The following is a 13799-nucleotide window of genomic DNA, read 5'->3' on the forward strand; positions in this document are numbered from 1 at the left end:
CCTGAATGGGAATGGGTGAAAAAGACAGACAATGTCAACCGTTGACACGAATGTGAGACAACCAGAACTCTCCTGTGTTGCTAATGGGAATATACATTGGTTCAATCACTTTGGAGAACTGTTTGACAGCACTACTAAAGCCGCTCATATTAACAACCTGTGGCCCGCTAACTCTGCTTCTGCATGTGCACCTGAAAGGAATGTGAACACAATCAACCGGAAGACACAAACAGGAATGTTCACAGTAGCAAAATTTCTAGTAACCCCAAACTAGGAATAACCCAGATCCATCAATGAGGGAATGGATAAATAAGTGGTGGTATATTCATTCAATGAACTACTAGACAGCAGCGAGAATTAAACCATTGCTACAGATAACAGCATGGATGGGTTTCTCAATAGACATCAGTAAAAAAATTTTCTTTAAAAGAGAATGTGCTGTATGCTCACCAAGCCCTTCAATCTAAAGATTCAAGTCCTTTAGTGCTGGGAAATCTACCGGTACTATTTTTTGGGTAATATCCTCTTTTCTGTTTTCTCTCTTCTTTTTTTGGAACTCCTTAGTTTAACGTTTGACTTTTTGAGTTGGTTTTAATTTCCTTATTTTTTTCTTCTACTCCATCTCTTTGTCTTTTTACACTTTTTTCTGAAAGTTTTGTTCAACTTTCTTTTCCAAACTTTCTGAATTTTTTATTCAGTTTCTTATATTTTCAATGTCTAAGAGCACTTTCTTTCCACTCTATTGTTTCGTGAATCCAATATACTCTCTTACTTCTCTGAAGATATTAATTATGGTAGGTTTTTTTTTTTTTTTTGGTTTTCATCTGCTCCTTATAATTTCCTTTATTTTTCTTTATTTCCTATCTTTGTCTTCATATTGAAGGCTTTTCTCAAATGTCTTGTGATACTTGGCTATCAGTTCACATTTGAGAATGAGGCACCAAAAAACTATTCAATGCTCTATATATGTGGTAGACTAAAGATAGCCACAGATCTTTCTACTTCTCCCACGGAGTTACATCCTGAGACTTCCAAGGCCAGATCACAAACAGCCTTGTGGCTTCTGCCCCAGCTTCTTGGAATTCTTGCTCCTGGAGTTCAGCCACCATGCTGTGAGGAAGCCCACGCAGGCCCATGGAGAGGCCCGTGTGGAGAGGAAGTAAGGCCAACCGCCTGGACTGAGCTCCCAGCTGACAGCCATGTAAACTGGCCATTCCGGGAGCCCAGCTTCCATCCCCAGTCAAGCCACTTCATTGTTTGAAAGAGAAACGAGCTGTCCCCACTGAGTTCTGCCCAAATTATAAATGTGTGGAAAATAAATGATTTGTTCTTGCTTCAAGCCCCTGTGTTTTGGGGTGGCTTGTCACACAGCATAGATAACTACTTGTGTGTGTAGGCACAGCGTTTTGACTGGTGGCGTTCACTCTAGGGTGCTCGGGTGGCAAACTGGCCTTTGGTTAGGGAATTCCTAGGTATCAGTGTTTGCAGAGGAGACACTGCCCATCTCCTGCCTGGAGGCCAGGTGGAAGGTGGCACAACGTGTTGCTGCCAGTGTTATGAGAGCCATCTGCTCCCCCCACCTCCAGCTGTACTCAGTGTGCCTGTGTAAGAAGCATCTTTCATTCAATCTCTCCAGAGAAGAAATCCCCGGTCTCCTGGAGGGAGGGTGGTTGGAGGTGGGGGGAAGGGACATGCAGGTCTCATGGCAATGTGTACACACTTTAAAACAATTCTATGTTTGATATAGAGGTGGCAAACAAGCACATGAAGACTTGGTCAACACCATCAGCCCTTAGGGATGAAAACCACAATGAGATGTCATTCTGATGTGTCAGAATGGCTAAAAGAAAAGCCTGTGATAAAACCAAATGCTGACAGGGATGCAGAGAAACTAGATCACTCATATATTGCTTGTGGGAATGCAAACTCATCCAGTTATGGTGGAATACAGTTTGGCAGTCCCTTTTAACATTAAAGATGGACTTATCCTGAAACCCAGCAATTACACTGTTGGGCATATATCCCAGAGAAATGAAACTTACTTTCACATAGAAACCTGTACACAAATATTCATAGCAGCTTTATTTGTAACGGCCAAAAATTGGAAACTACCTGCATGTCCCTCAGTAGGTGGATGGCTGGACAAACTGTGGTCCATCCATACTACGCAACAGGACTTAGCAGCAAAAAAGGAATGAGCTACAGATGTGTGCAACAACTCACATGAACCTCAAGGGAATTGCACTGCATCTAAGGCTACATGCTGCGTTCGTGAGACAGCATAATCAGATCGGTGGTTGCCAGGGGTTAGGGATGAGGGAGAGGGGGTGGGTGTCGGGGTGGCTCGAAGGGGTTTTATGGTGATGATCCAGTGTAACGTCTTGATTGTGGTGATTACAAGAAGCTCCACGTGTGATAAAATCACATCGACACACACGAGCACATGTAGAACTGGTGAAATCTGAGCAAGCTCTGCAGGTTGCACTAACGTTAATTTCCGGGGTTTGATATCGTACTGCAGCGACGTGAGGTGTTAACACCGGGGGAGGCTGGTGAAGGACGCGTGGGACCTGCCCGTACATTTCTTTGCAACTTCCTGTGAATCTATGATTATTGCAAAATAAAAAGTCTTCTGAAAAATAGGCTTGATTCCTGGACAGTGATATAAATAATAACTAAAGAAAAATGTGTGGACAATCTTCCATATTCAATCAAAAGCTTTCTCCTCGATCATTATGCTCCTTACTCTATGCTTTCCGATTTCCTGGAAAGAGCAATATCTGTGGCAGAGACTTCAGGATTTCTCTCAGTATCTGTCTTCATCTTCTTTGGTAATAGATTCCCTGACTCTTAGCTGGGTATATGACCACCCAGAATGAAGATGGCCTTTTTTCAGCCTCCCCTGCACCTAGGTGGGTTGTGTGACTAGGTTCTGGCCAGTGATTTCTAGCAGATGGGGCGTCTACAGTTTCTGGAATAGATACTTAGTGGAAGGGTGAGCCCTTTTGCCTCTGTCTCCTTCCTAGAATGTAGGCATGATGGCTGGAGCTCAAGCATCCTCTTGAATCAAGAGGTAGAAGGCATGATTATTCCAGGTTTTCTATCCCTCATAGTCAAACTTACCTATACACCATCCCAAGGCTTCTCCACACACCAGCTCCAGCCCAGAGCTCTTCTCTCTATCTGCCCAAATCATGCCTGTTCATTTTTCAGATTTTAGCTTAAATCTTGCTTCCTCCAGGAAAGCTTCCCTGAGCCCAAACTGAGTTGTAAGCCCCCTGTGGGATGTCTTCCCTTTTCTTAATAATTTCCATTCGCTGAGAACTACCATCTCTCTAAAAACAGGGTCACGGAGGAGGACCCCAGACCCGCGTCTGTGCATCATGGCTGACTTAGGGGTGGACGAACCCTCGACCCAGCCTGAGCCACACAGATTCTCTGCTCTGGGGGTCTGGGATTGGGCTCAGCGGCCGTCGGTCTTCATGGAGTCGAGCCTGGGAGCCATACTAACCTGGCGCTGTGGACAAGTGTGCTCTTGTGTGAACTGAGGGGCAGAGAGAAGGGGGGAAGCAGACACAGAGAAGGCAACAGGAACAGGGTGTGTGGACGCTTGGGTGCTTTCCCTCCCTGGTTCCACCCCTGCCGAGACGGGGCTCTGGCCCTCTCCATGGTTAACCCAAACACCCCCATAGCCTTATTATCACTGCACTAAATCCTACCCCACCTTTTTGTTCAAAAATTGTGCTAAAATACACATAACAAAATGTGCTGTCTTAGCCATTTTTAAGTGTACAGCTCCATGGCATTAAGCACTTTCACACTGCTGGGCGGCCATCACCACCATCCTCCAGAGCTCTTTTCATCTGACAAACTCTATTACTCTGCTTTTTTTTTTTTTAAACTAAGTCTGATCAGTTTCTATTACTTGCAACTAAGAGTTCTAACTAGGACACATGGGACTGTGCAAGACGCGTGTACGTCATGGAGGGCACAGCAGCGTGTGTGCAAGAAGCTGTAGGCAGAAGGCCAGCTTGATGTGGCCACTGTGGGTTCTGAGAGAAGCTGAGCTGGAACCTCATTTCTCTGGTGATGGGAAGACACTGTATGTTTCGGAGCAGCAGGTGACACATATAAACTATGCTCTGGGAAGTCTGACTTGGCAGTGGTGAGTGGTATGGATTGAAGAGGAATATTAAAGGAAAGCAGATGAGTTCATTAATTCAGCATGTCTTTACTGAGCCCCCGCTGTCCGCCAGGCCCTGTTCTTGGCCCTGGAAATGCAGTAAAGGACAGAACAGACAAATTCTCTGCCGTCATGAAATTTATATTCTACTTGGGAAAGACATACAATGTACAAGTCGACAAATGCACAAGATAAATTCAGATAGCAAAAGTTGTTATTAAAGGACTAAAAGAAATTATAAGGTAAACAGTGGTGAGGGAGGGTGGGGGTCTGCTCTGGATGGGCAGCCAACCAAGACCTGAATGAGGGTGGGGAGAAGGAAGCGACAACCAGGTCAGAGTCCCGCCCAAGAAGGAGTCCAATCATTCCAGTTAAATTCCAAAAACCATTATGGAGCATCAAACCTTCACCATGTCTACACCAGCTTATAGTTCTGTGCCTGGATGGAGTTGGGGGATGGAATGCAGGCCAGAGGTTAAGGGGGCGCACAAAAGGCTGGTGAATGAGAAAGTTGTGGTGCCACTGAAAGAAATCTGAATGTCTGGAGGAGGGCTAGTTTTGGGGGAAAGTTGATTCATTTGGTTTGGGACTTGGTGGCTTGAGAGGGTTCATGGGTCATCCGAGTGAACTTCTGGACCTGAGGCGTCCTCAGCTACTTCCTCTCCATCTACCTCCTCATCTATGTGGTCCCCCAGTGCTGTGGCGTCTACCTCCTGACCAAGCCAACTTACGTCCTCAACCTCCTTCCTGTTGCCCCCGCAACTCAGGTCAGGCTCTCGACACTTCTCGCCGCGTCCCTGGCAGCCTCTTCTCTAATTCCCCTCACGGCGTTAAGGCACACAGGAGATGCTTCATAAATGTCTGCAAATGAAATGGAATTGCATCTGAGATGTGCAAAAGAGAGGAGTGTTAAGTTGCTGAAATTAGGAATTGGCAGCATTTTCATACCTTCTTTCCACACTGGCAGGAAGAGGAGGCTGATGGGTTACAAAATGCCGGCGTGGCAGGAGCATCTTGGCACCTAGGGCGTGCCTAATACCTTGGCGCTCTGCTGTCTACAGAGAGGTGACGGAGCACCAGCGACCAGCCTGGGCTGTAAGGAGGGGAGCATCGGCGGGTGCATGAGGGCCCCGGAGCAGTCCTGAGCAACTGGCATCCATTCTGGGGCCATCTTTTGGTTTAAGGTTACGCCTCACGCCCCTCCCCAACATCACCACCTTCCCTTTTGATTAACAATGAGCCGGTGACCCTTAAATAGCTAGATAATTAGCTTGGTGTCAGGGAAAGTCTTTGCTGAGTAAGGTGCAGACAGGAGGAAATTGAGGCTCAGAGATTGCAAGTCACTTCTTCAGGGCCACCCAGTGGGTTAGTGGTGGCAGATGGTAGAGAAGGCCTTTTTAAAAAAAATCAGACCTTTGCGCTTCAAAACTTGAGGCAGGCAGTGCCCAGCGGCTCGGGGGGGTCCGAGCACTTGTACTGCCAGCCTGCCCAGAATGAGTCCCCTTCTTCCCTCCTCTGTTCCCCCTCAGACAAGATTTACTGAAGTCAAGTGAACCTTGGTTCAACCTTGTTCGCAGGTTCTAAGTGGTCGTTTCATTTAAGACATTTAACTAAAAGCCCTTCCCATGGAACCAGCTCCTGCAGGCATGCTGCCAGCAATTAATGAAAGATGATAAAATAATAAAAGGAGTAATACATTAACTATATTATCCTTGAACATTTGGGCAGTCCTTTTCATTATATCCTCTTTATGGACATTCTCCAGCAACATTTGAAGAGCTCCTTTATTGCTGTTCTGTGACTGTTTAGGTTTCCAGACATTAACAGGCTACTTAAATGCTAATGCTCTCTTCTGCTCTCCATCTTCGCTGGTGGGCTTTGATGCAAATGCTCAGCGGGGGTACATTATGTCCATACCTTTCCCTCTTTGCTTGGAGAATGAGCTGAAAGGGAACTTGGAATGACAGATTTCATTTTTGGACTCTTAGCCTCTGAAAGAGATTGGTTTGCTAATTAAGAGAAATGATGCAATTGGCCTCCATCTCTAATTTGCTTAAAGAACAATTTGGTCTCTCAGCTAAGCGTCCCCAGGGAAACTTAGAATTTCCAGGTCACAGTCCATCGTGGGCATGACTGAGACCTGTAAGACCCTGGGCAGAAGGCCTGAGGTGACACACTGCGTGCTGTGTGTCTATGCCTCTCCTTTACCTAATTGTCCTCCCACCTTCCATCCAAGTGTTTACCAGATTCTAATACCAGTTGGATACTTACGCCTAAGACCCAGGTCCTTCCCTATGGAAAGAGCTCTGATTTTGGAGGAGGGGAAATGCCAACTAAAACACCAGCTCTCCAAAGCCTCTCTTGCAGCTGTGGGGGCCATGTGGCCCAGTTCTGACCAATGAGATGTAAGGCGAAGTACAGGTGTGACTTCTGGGAAATTCAGGTGACCATGTGACACACCTCTGACCAATGAGATGTAAGGAGAAGGATGGGTAAAGTTCAGGTAGCCTGACACAGGAAGCTCCCCTCCTCCCTCCACTTCCCTCCCTTTTTCCTCCTGCCTGGCAGAAGGGCACTCTGGACTGGCAACCTGCACCTTGAAACGTTTGGGTGATAAGCCGGCATCTGGAAGCTTCCATGTTAGGGAGGATGGAGGAGAGAGACAGGAAGACCCTGAGTCTCTGGCAGCATTTTGAGCTGCTGCACCTCCCTCAGGACATCTTGTGATGTGAGACAGAGGCCCCAGGCATTGCAGCCACTGTCGGACGGGCTTTCTGTTCCTTGCAGCTGGTTGCCTTCCTCACTGACACAGGATCTCGTTGGGGAAAGAGTTGGCTGGCTGAGCAGTGGTCACCCTATAAGCTTGGATAGGACTAAGTATTGGCCAGGGGCCACTCTGGCCAGCGCCAGCCTTGTCTCTGCTGTAAACTTGACTCTCACGGCCTCCATCGCTCCTGTCCTGGCCGCCCTTGTTCCTGAGCTTGCCGGGCAATGACTGACCTCTTGAGTCCTGACCGTCACTTCTGCTGGGGGCCTCTCTCCATCCCCAGTGTCTCATCTTGAGTCCCCACAACTGTCTCGCCTTCTAGTCCTGACGGTACTGTTAAGGGAGGAAGGCCCTCTCCCTCTGCCTTCCCCAGAAGGCAAAGCCTGTAGACTGAGCGGACAGTGAGAGGAGGACAAAAAGACCCCAGAGAGCCACAGTGGACATTCGTATGCCCAAGCTGGGCCCACCTGGCAGGAAGCATGATCTGCAACCTCCCTGTGTCTTCCTTCCTTCTCTAAACCCTCAAGCTGGGAACTGCCTGCCTCTCTGAACCAATCAGAGGGGAGGAGCGAGCCTTGAAACAGAGTGCCATGGGGAGAAAACGGGCTGTTGGGCCTGGATGACCAGCGGTGGCTTCCTTTGAGGTCTCAGACAAATGCATGAGAAGGAGAGAAAGTCCCTGTTCACCATGGCACACATTTAAAAGTGTCCCTTGTCGTGTTACTTTCCAGCTGTTCTTATCAAGAACTCGATTTGCCCTGCACTGGGGTCACTGGTCCCTTTGCCCAACTGTGCTCGGGTTCCAGGAAGCTGGAAGCTGATGAGTTTGTGACTCCAATGTGACAGCTCTCTGGGGCCAGGCTTTCCTTCTGTCCCCGAGGATAGCTGCTCCCCCGTGACCGCCCCCAGACCCTGCCTCGCTGCATTTTCTCTTCTGAGCTCTGGGCCTCTGTTCTTTCTGATAAAGAGTAGAAGCGGGTCGAGGCTGAAGTGGGAAACACAGGACGGAGACGCTGAGGAGGAGAGGCTCCCGGCACAAGCCAAGGTTGGGAGCCCAAGGGGTCAGACAGTCATTGCCAGGCGAGCCTGGGAATAAGGACGACCAGTGACAAGAAGGAGCGTAGGAGGTGGAGAAGAGAGCAAAACTCTTTTCCAAACTTCAAGTGCTGCCTGCTCCTGCCTTTCTCACGTGACCTTCTGGAATGTGCCCTGCCCGTCTGCTGAGACTCCAGGTGCCTGTTGGCCCCTCACGTTCACAGCAGACCTCTTGGCTCTGGCCCCTTGCTGAGACTTCACCGAGTCCTCGGGCGGCTTCCTCTCTGGCCAGCTGCGGGGCACGTTGCCCTGCACCCCAGGGGGAGCAGTACGATCTCAGCCCGGCCCTTACAGCGTGGTCGTCCTGACAGTGGATCTGACCCTGACTCCAGTGGACACCAGAGAGCCCTTGTGGGGGTGTCTAAACTGACCCTGCGAGCCCCTTAGAAAACCCCTTGTTTGTAGACCAGCTGTGGAGGGCTCTGAAGGCTGTGGAGGGCTCAGTTTCAATGCTCATGGCAATAAGGAGTGTTTGTAAATTCGTGAGCACCTGTTAAGAGAATCGGCTTTGCCTAAAGAATAAAAAGGGACAAACACAATCACCAATAAGAAAATGTCCTGGTTTTTATCCCGCTTCAGCTCGCTTGTTCAATGACACTGGTTTGCTTGCTGGTAAAACCATGGTGTATATTTCCTCTATTGAAGTTTTGTGAGTCCTTATTCTTACGTATCCTCTTCTATCCCTTTTCATTTTGATCTTGGAAGAAACTCTCATAACCTTTCAATTTAAAGATTTTATACTATTCACCATGGAATTCAAAAAGCTTTGCCAGATTGGAACTGAAAATGTCAATTAATTGTCAATTCGTCACATTGAGTAATTGATTAATTGGCACAATGTTAATCTCTAAATCAGTGGTAATAAATTACTTGGTTTTTAATCTTGACCTTCAAAGTGCTGAAACTCTTCAAATTGCCACTGTTCCTGTGGGAAAATGACTGATGACGCTACATTCCTCCCATAATTTCTGTTGCTCCTAAAATTTCTACCTAATTGAGAGTCACAGCAGTGCCTGGAAGCCAGCTTGATGGAGCCCTGCCGGCCCTGCCCAGACATCAGGTGAAGATGGATGGAAACTGGGCCACTGAGCTGGCGGGAGCAGGAACACATTTCAGCTGACGATTTTTTTTCTCTTTTTTTGCAAATCTAATCACTTTAATATCACATAGAATTAATTTAATAGGTGCCCTATTTATCACAAAATTTATAGCTAAACCACTGGGAAAGTGTTCTTTTCTCATTTTTTTCATTTAGGAGGCTGAACACAGAGTGACTGTGTTTTCTACTGTTTTTTGTACCTAGTTTCCCAGGGTTTTGGTTTCACATCTACAAATCCCATATTCTCCTTGAGCAAAGGCCTTATATCTTTAAATAAATGCATCAGCCTGACCCCAAATGGCTTCTGAAGGTTCACATCTTTGTAATCTGGGACGCTTTGGGAATAGCTCCTTTGAATTTTGTTTCTAACCCCAGGCTGGATTGCTGTGGTGTGTAGGACAGACATGGCGCACGGTGAGGTCCTGGTCTGCTCTGTTACGCTTGCTGCCCCCATCCCTCTCTCTCGCCCCCACTCTTCTCTCTTTCCTGATCAGGTGCAAGATAGCTCAAATGTGGACAGGCCACTTTCAGGGCTGCTTGAGAACTATCAGAAGAAGCCCCAAAGCTGCTCCCTGCCACCCCGGGAGCCCCACGGGCAGTCCCATCCCTCTCTGGGCCCAGCCACGAGTCTTCTCTCATCGTTCTTCAGCTGCTTGTTCATGGCCTATCTTGGGACGGGAACACACGCTCCCCTAAGTGACCGCTAACGCGGTCAGACCGAGGTCTAGTCTAGAAAGAGCTTTCTCTTGTCTGCATCTGGGTGGTCCCAGGAGGTTGTCACGTGAATGCTGCCCGATGTCCAGACACATGGCTTCTCACTGTCTGGTGCAGGTTGCTGTCCCTCTGCCTTTAGGAAGTCACTTTAACCTCCCTGAGGGTTTCCCATCAGTAAAATGAGGCTAATATTCTTAACTCATAGGGCGGTTTTGAAAATTAGATGGTATGTGAAAAAATGCTTAGGAAACGTAGCATTCTATCTATGAATTCTGTAGCGTTGTTACTTGTTTGACATTTCTGGGAGTTCTGGAGGAATTTCTGGCTTTTCTGGGAACGCCTGATTGTAGGGCCATTAGGCTTGGAGGCTTCCTGACACCAGTGTCTCAGGTCCTCAGTCCCCAGGGGGTCAGCATGGTGTGGACTTGGCCAGACCCCACGCTCAATGGGATTAACCACCAGGCTGCTATGTGTGTCTTCCCAGGCACGGCCACATGGTCTTTTTTTTTTTTGAGGAAGATTAGCCCTGAGCTAACATCTACCACCAATCCTCCTCTTTTTGCTGAGGAAGACTGGCCCTCAGCTAACATCCATGCCCATCTTCTTCTACTTTATATGTGGGATGCCTGCCACAGCATGGCTTGGCAAGCAGTGTGTAGGTCTGCACCCAGGAAATGAACCAGTGAACCCGAGGCCACCAAAGCGGAACGTGCGAACTTAACCGCTGCACCACCGGGGCCCCAGACCACGTGCTCCTGATTGCAGCCTTCCCTGATCTGGGTGAGGAGTGAAAGTTCATCTGATGTGGAGGGTCAGGCAGGCAAAGGGAGGAGGGTCTAAGCCTTGGCTCAAAGACTTGGGGCGGGAGCCACGGGGAGCAGGAGAGAGTATACGTCACATGCAAAGACATTCCAAAAAAAAAAAACTTCAGTGTAAACACCACCCATGTCATATTCTTCCCAGAGATGCTAGCCTGCATCAGAGCAGGAGGAAACAGGCCACTTCAGAGAGGGCATCACATGGCAGAGTTAGGGAGACCTGGCCTGGCTTCTCCCAGCAATTCAATGTCGTGGAAAATAACCCCAAAGCGGGGCTGTTCTTGTGCAAAAGAGACCAATAGAGTAATACCCAAATGTAGTGTTTGAAGCTTGAGTGGATCTGGGCTTTTAAAAATTCAGCTTTAAATGACATTTTGGGGATGATTGAGACAATGTGAATACGGGTAGCATATTACACGATGTTGTGGAATTGCCTATTGTCTTGGTCTGATGATGGTGTTGTGGTTATGCAAGTTACTTCAGGAGAGGCAGGCTGGAGCATTTAGGGGTGAAAAGTTATCTTGTTTGCAATTTACTTTCAAACGGTTCAGTAAAGAATGGATACCTACATACCCACATAAACACACACACCCACATCTACATATGCACTTACATACACCATCCACATCCACAAATACACACATACACACACACACACGCACGTCGGGAGAGGAAGTAAATTCTACAAAATGTTAATCAGCAATTGGTGAATCTGGTGGAGGATGTATGAATGTTCATTGTACCATTGCTTATTTTTCTGTAGATTTGAATATTTTAAAATAAAAATTGGGGTGATAAACCACTGTACAGGTAAAAAAAAAACCACATTTGTGGCCTGGATTTGGCCTACTGTTTGCCATAGTAAATTCTGGAAGTAGAAGTTCCTTTAAATTTATATTCAGATTTTCCTCTTGAGTCTTTTAAGCTACTATAACTTAAATATATATATTTGAGAGTAAGTAGAGAAGCAGCATTTACAAGTTGCTCTAGGCTTTGCTTCCTTTTTCAGATTCCCAGAAGGACCTTAAATTACTGGGAGAAAGGACTTGCTAAGCATGTAAAGTATTGTACGTATGTAATTGTATGTATGTATGTATGTATGTATGTATGTATGTCAGTATGTAAGTATTTTCTAAAGTTATGGAATGGATTTGACTTGAGAACTGAGGGCTGTACCTACAGATAAGAAGGTCATTCTGGGGGCCGGCCCTGTGTCTGAGTGGTTAAGTTCCCCCACTCTGGTTTGCCGACCCAGAGTTCCGCTGGTTCGGATCCTGGGTGCGGACCTGGCACCACTCATCAGGCCATGCTGAGGTGGCGTCCCACATTGCAGAACTAGAAGGACCTACATTAGAATATACAACTATGTTCCAGGGGGCTTTGGGGAGAAGAAAAAAAAAAGGAAGATTGGCAAGAGATGTTAGCTCAGGACCAATCTTGAAAAACAAGTAAATAAATAATTTTAAAAAGCCAGACTCTTTCCGACCAACACTCCCTCTTTAAAAAAGAAGAAGAAAGTCATTCTGGATTCTCATAATTTATCAGAAGCCTATAGCTCAGTAGAGACATGACGTGGCGTTCTCCTGCATTCTGCTCGCCTGTTTTGTTGACTATGGGTGCTCAGTTCCTGAGTTTGGTGACCCGGGGAAGGGTAGGGCTCTTTCTCCCTGTCACTCCTGGGTGTTGGGTGTTGGCTGGTGTCAGGGACTATAGGGAGGGCATCTGGATTCTAATTTTTTTTTTTTTAATGATTGGCGTTTGAGCTAACAATTGTTGCCAACATTCTTTTTGTTTTTCTGCTTTTTCTTCCCAAATCCCCCCGGTTGTATATTTTTAGTTGTGGCATGTGGGATGCCGCCTCAGCATGGCCTTGTGAGCAGTGCCATGTCTGCGCCCAGGATCCAACCCGGCGAAACCCTGGACCACTGAAGTGGCGCGCATGAACTTAACCACTTGGTCACGGGGCCGGCCCCCTGGATTCTAAGTTTTGTGGGTTAAATACCCTCCTGTGCTTTGGCCTTCCCAGAGATGTTCTTTTGTGGTCCAGTATGATGAAGAATCCCAGAATATTCTGGAACATTTTCAGTTTGTTTCTTCCCTTTTTGTCTGGGAGGCTCCTCACCATTACTCTGACTAGACATAGAACAAAGAAACACTTCTTTAATTCCTGTGAATGCTCAGGAACCTGGTCTTTAATGCCGTGTGGCGTCTAAGACCTCCTTGCTGAGGTATCAATGGGTGCAATTGTGTTTTCGCCTCACCAGAAGGTTTATCAAGGAAGGAATCTGAGGGCTCGGCCCTCCCCTCCTTCCGTGAAGAGGTCCCAGATGCTTCAGGACGAGGAGTGTCGTGGTTGGAGGTGCGGACAGTCCATTCTCCTTTCCGAGTCCTTTGAACTCATTCTCTCGAGCTCCTAGTTCGGGTAGCTGGCCGCCGGTGACGATTGTTTCTCATGAGGACTGTCACCGGGGCCTTTCCGGGAAGTTCCTGCTGCTCCTCCAACTCCAAACCCTGTGGAGGGAAGGTCATGACCGTTAGCCCCTTAGCGCTCAGGGTCAGGGCAGGGAACAGGGAGACGGGGCTCTGGTCCCCGATGAGGCCCGTTGCCCTACAGGCTTAGGGGGTTCGACAGAAACACAGCCGCAAGGGCAGGACCCAAAGCCGAGATACACATCCCTCACGCTGCTGGATCCCGTTCTCAGAACCAGGGAGACAGCCCAGCTGGGACAGCGGCAGTCTGCATCCTCCTCTGACCGAGGGGCTAGGAGTCCGAGGGAAAGTGGAGAAGGGGTTGCCGTCAGGGAGCTGCCACCCCGTTTGCAATAATCCTGCTGTACTCAGAGACGGGGTGCATGGATCAGCTCTTAACCTATATTCCTGGTCAGACATGAAAAAACCTCAGCGATGCTGACTGAAGATGGACTCACCCCTCAGGATGGAGGAAGCAAACTCGCTGTTGAGTCAGAGAAGAAACCCAGCGAGGCAGAGAAGCTCGCCCGGGGCCTGTGTGGTGAGACGCAGGGGGACCAGCCCCCAGCCCGCGAGGCCGCCGCAGCCTGGCGATCCGCCCCTCGCTCCCCTGCGTGGCCGCCAGCGACAGTTCCCTCTGCTTTTGCCTTTCCC

The sequence above is a fragment of the Equus caballus genome, chromosome 4, assembly GCF_041296265.1.
Source record: "Equus caballus isolate H_3958 breed thoroughbred chromosome 4, TB-T2T, whole genome shotgun sequence".
Lineage (NCBI taxonomy): Eukaryota > Metazoa > Chordata > Mammalia > Perissodactyla > Equidae > Equus > Equus caballus.